Below are 13,027 nucleotides of genomic sequence, written 5' to 3'. Positions count from 1 at the left end.
GTTCAACGATATAAAAAGAAACCAAAACTAGAACACTAATATAAGGCGGTTAACACAAAAGAGCCAGTGGAAGCCCACTATTTGGCTACGTGATCGCGGCCTTTCCAGTACACTGCACAATTCTAATAACGTAATAGCTTCCTTCTAGAACAGTCGACGTATAATGTCTACCAAGTTTCGTTTCCTTTTTTCGTGTCTTTTAATGCGCTGAATTGCCTTCTCACCTTTAGCGGTGCTTTGAAGGCACTTGTCCGGTTAATCCGCGGAAAAAATGATCAAACAAATACAATATTCATAATACATACTTTTCCTTTTTTTTTTCCTTTCGTGATGGCTCAGGTTTAATTAAGTAGGTTCAGATTTTTTTAGTTTTTATCATATCTAAAGCTACTTCAGCTTCCTTTTAACATAAGGCATATCAGTTTTTAAGATCGTATGTCATCAGTTAGATCTTCCATGTGTTAGAGCCTCGACATGGGAAACGGGGGACCAGTGAAGGTTTAAAAGGGAGCGTTTAATCACGTCTGGCGGGTACGCCTGCCCAGCAAAAAGAACGGTGCGCCACGCGGATGGTGGCGCGAGCTTGGGGTCAGTCCTCTTCTTTTGCGAGGGCGCTAACACTCGGCCATCCTGAAATTCAAGTGTCCTCACTTGATGTCTCTTCAATGTCAACATCAAAGGTGTTGACTGGTTTCAGCTTGTCGACGGGAGCTGTTGACGCGTAGAAACGTTGAGTCCGTTTGTGGCCAGGTGTCATTACAAAGTCGCATTAATTTTCGGCTGCAAGTGCGACTTCTTTTTTTTTTTTTTTTTCTCGAGCCTCCGCCGTTGCCCATAGAAGGTTTGTTGTCGTAGCCGCTGTCACTGTTTCGGTACTGGTGATTCGTATTGTGGTGAGGCCGTTCCCTTGGTTGTCTTCTTGCCGACTTGTCTTCGCTGTGCACCGGTTTGCGGCTGCCCTTGCCTCCTTTCTGCTTGTTCGGTGGTGCTCGCCAATTTCCTTCTGACTGTCTACTCTGATGTTGAGACTCGCGAGGGTCGTCGTAAGATATGATGTAAGCCGTACGTGGATTGCCCCTCATCTTCATGTGGCAATGGTGACCAAATTGGCCTTGGCCTGCGCAGTTGTAGCAGTAGCATTCCTTAACTGGCCGCGTCTTGAAAGGCGCTCGCACGATAGGACCGTCCTCTGTTGTAAGGCGGTATCTCCTCGACAGGTCAGGACAAAGCTGAGGTCCTGTTCGTACATCTTTCGCTGTCGTCGGTTCCAGGAGATCCGTCGTCCTTCGTTTGATGACGGTTTCAGATATTTCTGAACACCAGAAGCCTCTGGCTGCTACATCGCCTTTTAAATTATTGACGTTGGAACTGGATATGTTTAAAATAGGCAAAATCGTATCGCCATTTTCTGTGACGTTGATTGCACAAGCAGGCAAACAGTGTTCCTTGCCTTCTTGCATCCGTAACTGTGCGTCAACAAAGACATGTCCTACCGCAGACTCATTGATCGTTGGATGAATGATCCCCACGTAGTTCGGTGGAATCACGACAGACTCCTTGGCCCATGACACTAGGGAGCGTGGTGGAAGATCAGGGATTTGAATCTGTCGGAGCCGTTCATCATCATCAGTAGAACTGCCTTGTTCCTCGAAAATGCGAAGCGTGTTCCTTCTTCGCACGATGGTAACATGCGGTTGCTCTGTAAACGGCTGTCCAACAAGAAGAGGAATCGCTTGCGCTTCATTTGGAACAACGTAGATTGGAACACGGGCTGTCGCCTGGTCTACGGTGACACTTGCTTCCGTGATTCCGCACGGTAGGACCTGACCAAAACCATAGCCTCCAATCTTACATCCTCGGGGAGGCTTGTTATAGTTGATTCCCAAATCATTGGCATCCACCTTGCGCAGCGTAACGCACTGACTTCCAAAGTCAACATAAGCTCGGACAAGCTTCCCGTCTACGAGAGCGTCTTGAAAATACTTCTCGTTTTGTGCATTTACTTTTTCTTTGTTTTCGATATGATGATTTTCTGCCGACACACTTCCTCTGCCGCTTGATCTGCAGTCAGCTGTTTTATGTCCTGTTGGGTGACATTCGCTACAGTGTTCTCGCTTATTGGGTTTACTCAGAGCTGGCCAAATTACTCATATTTTGTAATTAAATTACATTACTAATTACTTTGCTGAAAATTGCTGAAATGTAATTAAATTACATTACAAATTACCACAGCCAGAAAGTAATTCATTACCATTACAAATTGCTTTTAAAAGTAGTGACATTACTTTTGCATTACTTTTGAATACTTTTAAATATAAAGGAGCTATTGATAAGTTCCCTTTACAGATAACTTTATTTACATTATTTACACAGTTCATGGCACACAGCTAGAACTCTCTGTCGCATGTTTACCGATGGACAGAGGAACGCACGCGACTGATCCGTTTTCCACTCCAACCCGGACAACTATTTTTGGAAATGACTGAGGACCCTACGCGGATTATCTCTGGGAGGGGGAGAACACTTGTCATTGTTCGCAAAATCGCGTCGAGGGCCGTTCCACCAGGGGCCTTGGTTCGACCTACTTCCCCTCCTTCGTTTCCCGAGAATGTCGAGCAGAAAAGCTCGAATCGAAGGCACTTACTAGCCCTATTTCTCACAGTGGACGATAACACAGAGAGGGTACGCAGTATGCATCAGAAAAAGTAAGCGGAAACTTTCAAGAGGGGCCAGAAAACGTCGAATGCAAAACCGCAAGACATAGGTAGAGAATCGCGCTGAGAGGGTTTTCACAGTTCAAGAGAGTGGCAGAAAATGTCTAGCTGATAGCGGGCGCGAGAGTCGCACCAGCCGCATTAACATCAGCAACATAGCGGCGGCCAAAGAGCGTTTTTTGGAAAGGTGTAGAGGAAAAAGGAAAAGTAAAATAAAAAGAAAAGCGCTCTTGTGTATTGTGGACACAAAAAATATGCCTGGTGCGAAAAAGTAATTAGGTAATTTAATTACAATTACCGTCGCTGGAGTAATTCATTACATTACTAAATTACCTGCTACAAAAAGTAATGAATTACATTACTAATTACTGGAACAAGTAATTAAATTACTGTAATTTCATTACAGTAATTACATTACTGCCAGCTCTGGGTTTACTGCAGTTTACAGGCATATGACCGTATTCGTCACAGTTGAAACATCGCGGTTCAGCATTAGAGTTGAATGGCGGTTTTCGTTTCGGGAGTCTGTGGGCATTTGGGTCGCTGGGTGAACTGTTCTTTCCTGCCCTTGAACCGGTTGCCGCAACGGATCGGTGGGACGCTTCCCCGACGGCGTTGAGTCGGTCGTCCAAACGTTTGGGGCACTCCAGCAGATCCTCCGGAGTCGGGAACTTGACAACGCTCAGACTTCGAATGAGAGATTCGTCATTGATGCCGGTTATGACATAATCCACAATCTGATCTTCAGGAAGTTGACAAAGACGCGCCAGGCTGAGTTTCTCATGGAAATACTGTTCGACGGTTTCGTTCGGCAGTTTTCGCCTCGCATCCATTTCCTGATGTCGGCGCTGTAGGTTTACAACGGGTGGAAAAGCCTTTTTCAGCTCCAGCTTCCATTCAAGCCACGAACGCTGGACGCTGACGAGGCCGTCGTACCACGTTTTGGCGATTCCTTCAAGCTTCGTTAGCGCAAAACACGCAGTCTGTATCTGGGTCCACGAGTATATCGCCGATAGTTCGTCAACTTTCCGTATCCAATGTTCAACTGTCTGCACCGGATTCGTGACGGGGTTGAACACTGGCACCAGCTTACCGGACTCTGCAGGTGGTCTTGGGTCGTGCGTGTGCTGGGTTGCGGGACGAAGCAGATCAGCCATGCCCGCGACCGCTCCTCGCACAGCAGCTTGTACAGCCTCTTGTACAATAGTCTGAAGCCCAGACAGATCACCTGTCGGTCCATACAACCCAGTCTGGATTGTTGGTGGAACGTTTGCTGGGCCTGCCAGCGGTATTCGTTGCCCCACGATGTCGGTGTCGGAGCGTTCCGAATCTTGACCTGCCACGCCATCTTGGCTCGTGGTTGCGTCGTCGCTACCGCCAAAGCTCGTGCTCCCTGTTCCAGTCGTAACGGTTGCTGGAAGTCGGGGAGGGCCCGCCGCCGCAGTCTGCCGTATTCGGTTCCGCTCGCTGCGCCGAAGCCCTTCCTCGTCCATGTCGAGGTGCTGGTCGGTGCCGCTGCTGTGACTATTTGTGGTCACAGGAGTCGACTTGCGCTCGGTAGTGGCTGCTGGATCACGCTTGGTCTATCCCACTTCTGAGATGTTAGAGCCTCGACATGGGAAACGGGGGACCAGTGAAGGTTTAAAAGGGAGCGTTTAATCACGTCTGGCGGGTACGCCCACTGATCTCTACTATAGGGGGCTGGATGGCGCCTAGCTGATCTCCGAGCCTGGCGCAAATGAAGCCACCGGAAGTTCGATGCTTGTCCCGGAAGTCGGGCGTCCGCTGGGCTTCCTAGTGCATTCAGTCGATATTTTGGATCATGCTTTTTTGTGCCTTTGATTGGGTTTTAATACTCTCGTTCTGGATTCAATCTCGAGAATGAGGCATTTGAACTCGGGACATATTCTCAACTTGATCAACTAGAATTTCAAAATGTTTACATTGAATGGCTTCCCACGATACTTCTTGGGTCCGCATGCGCTCTTACTGCGCAACAAGCAGGCTCTCTTGAAAGAACACGCGAAAATCCAGCGCCCTCGACGCTTTTCGAACCAGCACTCGGAAGGTTTACAAAGCCTGCCAAGCGCTCATTTCCGGGACATGCCGCTCACTTCCGGTGGCTTCATACCTGTTTGCTCAATGCGCCATCCAGCCCCCTCTAGTGGAGATCAGTGGGTACGCCTGCCCAGCAAAAAGAACGGTGCGCCACGCGGATGGTGGCGCGAGCTTGGGGTCAGTCCTCTTCTTTTGCGAGGGCGCTAACACATGGTAATAAAAGTACACCGTACACTCATATTACACTTTCCTATAGGCTATCAAGTTTGAATAAGTTTGCTTTTATTATTCGAAAGGACCCTAGGGTAAGCCAGCCAAGCGACATGGCCGACGAACCGCTCACTGCAACGCATCTAGAGTAGAAGCTAATAAACCAAGCCTCCCCCCCCCCCCCCCCCCCTTGAATATATTGCTGGCCAAGCCACGTATACAAATGCTTTCTATGACTTTACAGATTTGTTTGAACAAATCCGTGAAATCTACACTAATAAGGTCTGGGTGAGTGAGTTGTATGGTCAGGGGACATAATATAGGGTCTAATCGTCACGATAAGCGAGACTATGAACCAAAATTTATTAACAATCTTTTTTAATTTCATATGGTTTCACTTAGAAACGTGCTGAGCCTCATCAAAAGTACTAAGTGAGTAAATCTGCGAAAGATTAGAAGCCCGTGGGAAGCGTGGAGTTGCGCCAAAGGTAGCGCTCCTGCCACGGACGCAAGGCAAAACTGCGCGTGCGAAAAGGCGCACGCGCGGTTTTTCCGTATCGGAAACAGCGGTGTTTTCGCACTCGTACACAAAACGTTTCTTGATTTGAGTGAATCAGTGGTTTTCGATGACGCTTATAAAGTTTGTAATTGTAACCAGAGGTTTAACTTTACTAATTAAAAAGTTAATCAACAAGCTTTACTTAATTAACTCTTTCATTAATGACGATTGGCGATATATAGCTGATTCATCGTGATGATATATTGCGTCCGGCCGTATAAGTGACGTTCAGAGACCGGTGGTATTATGTATCTTTCACGGCTTTATTAAAAAAAAATCTGTAAAGCGTAATAAGCACCCTTTAAAGTGCCAACCATTCCCGATTTATGGAGGCATTTCTAAATATAATAACTCGAGGATTAAATTGTCGTATATTTATTTACGTTACATGTTTGCTCATAGAACTCTTGGCCTCAAACGTCTGATATTAGTATTCATACTCTACAAACGTCACGTTCTATAAAAAAAGAAAGAAAGGAAAATATTTTGCATGGGGCGGCGGTTTTTTTTTTAACACTATGAGTGCTTTGTTTTTAAAGACGCCTTCATATTTATTTTCATTACTTGTCACTAGAAGCCAAACTCCTGTTTTCTTTTTAATTGAGCGTTCTCTTTTGACTTAACATCTCCAGTGTACCAAATGTAATATATTTGGCTTATTTGATCGTGCATTAATTGTGCTGGTGACAGTGAGCTCTTTTGCCAACTAGCAAGGAAAGGCGGGATTCTTGTAAGAAATGGACAGCGTATTGCGTTGACATTCGAAGATCTACATCCCCTAATGTGAGAACAGTGACCAGAATCAGAGAGGCAGAAGTCAATGTCATTTTAGATAATTTTTCGGCCAACAAAGGAGAAAAATAAAGTTTCACATTTTACGCCAACACTCTAAAAAAAAAAAAGGGTATCACCATACACCCTTTTGTCCCATATAATACACCCCAAAATTTCATTTCGACGTACAGAGCCCTGTAGTCGAACAGACGGCCCCAAATTTTACGAAGGGCTTGATAAAGGTGCGATATAACTTATTAAATTGCTAAAGTACCTATCAAAGACCAAAGAAAGAAAACACGGAGTTTTTGCAGTAGGGCCAAGACAACTCCGATAATATTTTTTGTAGTCAATAATACGTAGATTACCTATCTTAATAAGGTGTACCACACGGCTATCAAGCCCCTCGTAAAATTTGGGGCCGCCTGTTCGGTTATAGGGCGCTGTACGTCGAATTGAAGTTTTGGGGTGTATTATATGGGACAAAGGGTGTAATAATACACCCTTTTTTCTGAGAGTGAAATCTTAATCTTCACTGCTCTGCTTAACAAGAAGAGCAGCAAGTCACGAAATAATTACAACCCTCCTTCTTGTTCGCAACGTTTTGTTTCGCAGGCGAAACAAAATAAAGTGTGAAAGTGTGTTGCATGCACCCCCGAGACAAATTAACAAAGAATTACTACAAAATAGGAGATGCCAGCTTCGCGTCACGACCGACTCCGTTCCATGGCTAGCTATAGATCTATTACACATGTATAATTTAGTTACAAGTCCGAGCGCATGCAAGGGCTACGGCACACACAAACACGAACGAATATAATAAAGCGCAGGGTGACAGCGCATTCACTTGAGTAATCTCGTCAATGATAGCACACCTAAATTCACTGGATATCCAGTGACTTTAAGCACACCCACAGAATGGCTACAAACGTCGTGTCCTTATGCCTTCAGCTCCACGATTGGCTCTAGCACCGGCTGCGCTCGGGTCTTGGGGTAAAACGAAATACGGCAGGCAGCCTACAACATGAGAAATTCACTCGTTTTACAGAACTCGGTTAAAGAACCATTTAAAAATCAGCCGGGAACTAGCACAAGGCTCAACACGGCCGCAGTTTCGAGCCCTACTGAGTGGGTGTAAGCCCACTCAGTAAGCCCCTTAACTCTACAGGAAGACAGTCAATCGAACCCGCCGGGGGTTTTCAAAAGGGCACGGCTTCCTTGAGAATAGCGAGAAGCAGGTCAAAGAGGGTGGGATGGGGAGGAGTAAGCAAGAAAAAAAATATATATACGGGCAAAGAAAGCCGAATACCACGTCCGCACGGAGGAGCCCTATTCACCAAGCCAACACACTTCGCCGTTTCCGGTTCCTGCATCTGGTGTGCGTACGTGCGCGTACGTTGGTGCAAAAACGAAAAGACGATTTGAGACGTATAGAGTGCAATGTGGGCCACTTTAGGATAGATGCGTCGAGTTTTTGCACTAAGTCCGTCATCCGCTTGAATTAGACAATTCCAATCATTGCCTTCTACTTGCTGACACCCTTGTTATGGAACACGTTTTTGGTCATGCGCATTATCTTTCCTCTCTAAAATATCAGAGACATCGTTCATGCGATTCTACTAGGCCAGTGACTCAGCATTTCTCGCCCGGTCGATAAGTGCTCGAAATGCGTAAACTAAAGGGTCGATGGAAGTAATGAGGTAAAAAAACTGTCTCGTAAGCGAGGAAACACATTCTGCATATAACATTTATTCATAATAGAAGGACATCCGGACTTGCTGTTCCATTATGACGAAAACCATTGAAAAAATAATGAGAAAAAAAGGTAGTAAAAAAAATTTGTTCACATACATGTAAAACTACAAAAAAATATGAATAATAGTGGCAGTCTCTTTCTGGTACAGTTTAATGGTACGCCAAAGGTCGACGAAACAAGAGATCACGTTCGTACCTTCCGTCTCTACAGTAGTCTACTGCAGGTTCACAGCACCGCAACCATCTTGCATTGCATTGCGCCCGAAGCAAACGTAAGTACAAAAATATTCAGACCTCTCACTTGGAAACAAACAACATGACAAAATGAAGCAATCATACGCGTCCGCAGACATAACACATGAGAGGATGGCGTGCGACATGGTCTCTGCGCAACGTTAAATAAAGACGAGTCGCCACGAAATACGCTGGAAGAAGTTGGATTTTTGCTGCTTTTGCCAACGACACAAAGTAAAGGCAGATTCCTAAAAAATATATTGCCATTCTTGGTACCTTGACATTGGGCAGAGTACAGGTGAAGCTTTGACTTGACCAAAAAGTTTGTGTTCGAAAGAAAAACAAAACACAAAAACACACTGCGTGCGTAACTACGTATAGTCACGTTGTATGGTTTCTTTTCTTTCATAAATACCCTTTGTTCTTCAGGCTTCGCACAGACAATGAAACGTGTAAGAGATTCATAAAAATAGTATCAGCGCTACATCAGCTGGTCCCTCGCTGGTTAAGCCAGATCTCTTTATAAAATTGGCACTTCAATTCGCTATGCTAAATGCTAAACACTGCACGAAAAACAACATAACCTAAACTCTGAAATAAAGACAAAGAAAATAACGGACAAGATTCAGGGTTTAGATTGTTTGCCAACCAGCTCGCCTGCATACTTTCGCTCCTTACGAAAAACAAGACTGCTGCGTGTTTTTTATCAGCTGTTTCTCTCCTTATTTCTAGCAAGTTAGAACAACGAAGACAAAATTGGACCCTTTCATATTTACTCTTTCATGGAATGACGTGACGGAAAACTTTAAAAGCCCTAGAAATAGAAAAAAGAAAAAAGAACCGATGCGGATTTGCTGCCTACGAGTAAAAAGGGCAACGTCATGCACGCAGTTCCAAAAACTACCTTCATAAATCGAAGGGGGCAGTGCGTGTTACGCGTTTTCAAGGCTCTTGTGGTCGAGGCCACGGACGTACTCGGTAATGAGATCTCTGAAGTTGATCGGGTCAATGTTCTTGCAGAAAAGGTAGAGCACAAGCCAGTCTCCCAGCTTGCTGCAATCGCACACCCTCTCGACGTAGTTCTTGTTGGCCAGCCTAGCTCGGTTTCGAAGAACAATGACCTCACTCTGAGGATGGAGATGATCACCGCCCAGTATATCAGGACAGCACCGGACATGATCGCCAGAATTATGAACCAGAACCAGAGGAAGACGTAGATCTTCTCGTTGATGATGTTGATGGGATGTTGACGTGCAAAAGCACATGGCATCGTGCTTTTGCACGTCTCCTGAAGAACCATACATGTGGAAGGTACACTTTGTTAGCCTCGGAAAGACCTTGATCATGGGGTCGTACCGCACGGACCAGTCCCACTCGGTGAACTGTAGCACCTTGGAACCCTAGCTGGAGAATTCCCCACCCAAGAAAATATCCATGAGGAACATCTGGTCGAAAACACTGACGAAGTTCATGACCTCCGCCGCCACGTAGCCGTTGAAAAACAGGCTGTGGTTGTTGAGGTTGATCGACCGGTACTCGACCAATAGCTTTTTACTATTCTCTTTTTTGCCTCTTCGGAAAGAATCGGGTTGTTCAGGCCCAAGATAAGGTTCTTGACGCGTCTTCTTTCGGTAGCCTTCCAGAAGTAGCGCGGTAGCTAGAAGAGGACCGCTTGTAGAAATAGAACGAAGCACACCCTCCGGTAGTAGGCAAGGTAGACGTTTTTCGCCCAGCGTGTACTTGTCCACTCCGCGATAGGGCACCTGGACATTGACAAATAATGCATCGATGTTTTTTTTCAATGTATCTGTCCCGTTATTCTTTGAGTGATCACAAATATCAGAGAGCTACAACGATCACCTGATCCAGTGTCCGACGGTGTTTCTTTAATATTCATCGAAAAACACCGGTAAACTTTTGTGGGCATAATTATACACACAAAAAAAAACGAAAATAGAATTTTAAAATAAACACCAAAAAAAGTACGCTGAATTTTGAAAATTTAAAAACCGAAAACGCAGAACCCTATATGTGATGTATACTCATATATGGCTAGTATTTGTACGTGATATTTCAGCAGTGAATGTGAGTTGCAAGCTATAAGGTCAAACGAGTTAATCATTGCATCATAAAGATGATGGAAAATCTGGCAAACAGTTTATTGCTTAGAAGAAAATGCATGTCAGTATGATCACGAAGTATGTGCTGCTAAGAACTTACACTCCATTCATCTATGCACCAAAGTGAACAGCATCACATGCTCCATAATGTAACCAAAATATCCAATACAAGACAATTGAAAAGTCTTCAAAAAAATTGTAGTCATTAGAAAAAATGAAAGCCGCTTACAACTCCCTGTAACGCCGAATTAGAGCGCAGCTCTTGAGGAGGAGGAGGGAAGGGCACTGGGGGGGGGGGGGGTTAAACTAACCAGGGGGGGGGGTCACGTTACCTTGGGGGTCACGTGACCCCCAATGCCGATGATGTCATCACTGACGTCACTGATGACGTCATCAGTGACGATGACGATGCGGGTACCGATGACGTCATTAGTGACGTCACTGATGACTTCACCAGTGATGATGACGATGACGATGCGAATGTCGGTGACGTCATCAGTGACGTCGCTGATGACGTCATCAGTGATGATGACGATGACGATGCGGATGCCGGTGACGACATCAGTGACGTCACTGATGACGTCATCAGTGATGATGACGATGACAATGCGGATGTCGGTGACGTCATCAGTGATGATGACGATGACGATGTGGATGCCGGTGACGTCATCAGTGATGATGACGATGACGATGTGGATGCCGGTGACGTCATCAGTGATGATGACGATGACGATGTGGATGCCGGTGACGTCATCAGTGATGATGACGATGACGATGCGGATGCCGGTGACGTCATCAGTGATGATGACGATGTGGATGCCGGTGACGTCATCAGTGATGATGACGATGACGATGTGGATGCCGGTGACGTCATCAGTGATGATGACGATGACGATGCGGATGCCGGTGACGTCATCAGTGATGACGATGACGATGTGGATGCCGGTGACGTCATCAGTGATGATGACGATGACGATGTGGATGCCGGTGACGTCATCAGTGATGATGACGATGACGATGTGGATGCCGGTGACGTCATCAGTGACGATGACGTCATCGGGGGGTCACGCGACATCGGCGGGGGTCACGTGACCTCGAGGAGGGTGCCACGTGACTTCGGGGGGTCACGTGACCCCCCACGAGGTCACGTGACCTTGGTGGGGGGCTCGCGCGGTGCATTATGGGACATTTCCCATGATGCACCGCGCGGTTACGCCGACGGCGACGGCGACGGCGACGGCGACGGCGACGGCGACGCCGACGCCGACGGCGACGCCGCTCAAGCCGGAAACGGGCCCCTAAGAGCTGCGCTCTAAAAAAGTCCCCTCACAGACACACAAACAAAATGTACAAATACTTTCAGTTGTCCACAAAGAATTATGTAATGTGCAGTTCTTTCCCCTATATACTGCTTCCTGGCAATACACAGGGATGTTTGATCGATACTACAAACATCACAAATAGGCACCAGTGAAGATGATCAGAATAAAGTACATGTTAGTATCAAAAGTCATCATGACACCCACTCAAAGCCTTCAGCAGAGCTGTAAGTCCATACGAAAAGCTGTAAAAGCTGGAGTACAAACGCTCAGAATGATGTCTTATATTCAACACGCGAAGTGCTAAGTAAAAGAGCACTTGGAAGACATGGTACACTGTTATCATTGCTTTCAAAAACGATTAAAAAGCATAATATACAATTAAAATACTTGAGAAAGGTTAAATAGTTTGTTCAGTAAACATTGGAGCAGATGATACAGTAAATATTAATAAATAGAAGAAATTTAAACATCCAGAAATGCTTAAATTATGAAAGCAGTCAACAAACAAATCAGTTTATGAGAGATACATCTTGTGACGTCTCTCGTTCCATGGTTTAGCACGTGTACAATCAGCCAGGACACGGGCGACCAAGCATTTTATGCCTATGCTAAAGCATTCCAGCACTTTGAGTAAAAACTACAGCTTACGACAAATTGTTAACTAGTAGAGGTGAATAAAACAGACGCAAACATTACTGCAGGTAGAAGAGACAGCCAATAAGAACACATCAATATAAAATTGCATGCTTGAACATTGATAGCAAAAAGTGGACATGCACTTCTCCCTAGAAATGCTCATACCACCACATAATAAGAGCATGAAACATTGTTGAACCCCGTTTGTGTTATTTATCTACGGCCTGTAAGCTAAGAACTTGCGGAGTAAGTTCCCAAGTACACAACTCGCCGGTTTGGTACTTGGAAATACCGGTCTGCCGGTAAGATCCTACTGGGGCGACGCTGGAAACGCACTGCGGGGCGCAACGGGCCACTGAGATTGCCAGTCACCGGCCAGTGACTGGGACTGACTGGGACGCCCGGCGCCCGTGAGTTCCCGGGATGCTGCCAGCACAAGTCCCCAGCGTAGTACCAGCAGTACCGCAAGATACCAGCGAGACCCCAGGCTAGCGGGCTTAAGCCATACAGTTCCCGGTCTTGTTTTGTCCCAGCGAGTTCGCGGGCTGCTGCCAGCACAAATCCTCGGCGTAGTACCAGCAGTACAGCAAGATTCCAGCAAGACCCCAGGCTAGCGGGCTAAAACCGGACAGTTCCAGGTCTTGT

At 46.0% G+C, this 13,027-nt stretch overlaps 1 pseudogene; it reads right to left on the bottom strand.

Annotated features, from left to right (window-relative positions):
* Positions 1-9,236: 9,236 nt before the first annotated feature.
* Positions 9,237-10,570, bottom strand: LOC120841946 (annotated as a pseudogene).
* Between the last annotated feature and the right edge of the window lie 2,457 nt (positions 10,571-13,027).

Source organism: Ixodes scapularis, unplaced genomic scaffold, assembly GCF_016920785.2.
Source record: "Ixodes scapularis isolate PalLabHiFi unplaced genomic scaffold, ASM1692078v2 PGA_scaffold3__209_contigs__length_174095766, whole genome shotgun sequence".
NCBI lineage: Eukaryota > Metazoa > Arthropoda > Arachnida > Ixodida > Ixodidae > Ixodes > Ixodes scapularis.
This window is presented reverse-complemented; position numbering and strand designations above follow the sequence as displayed.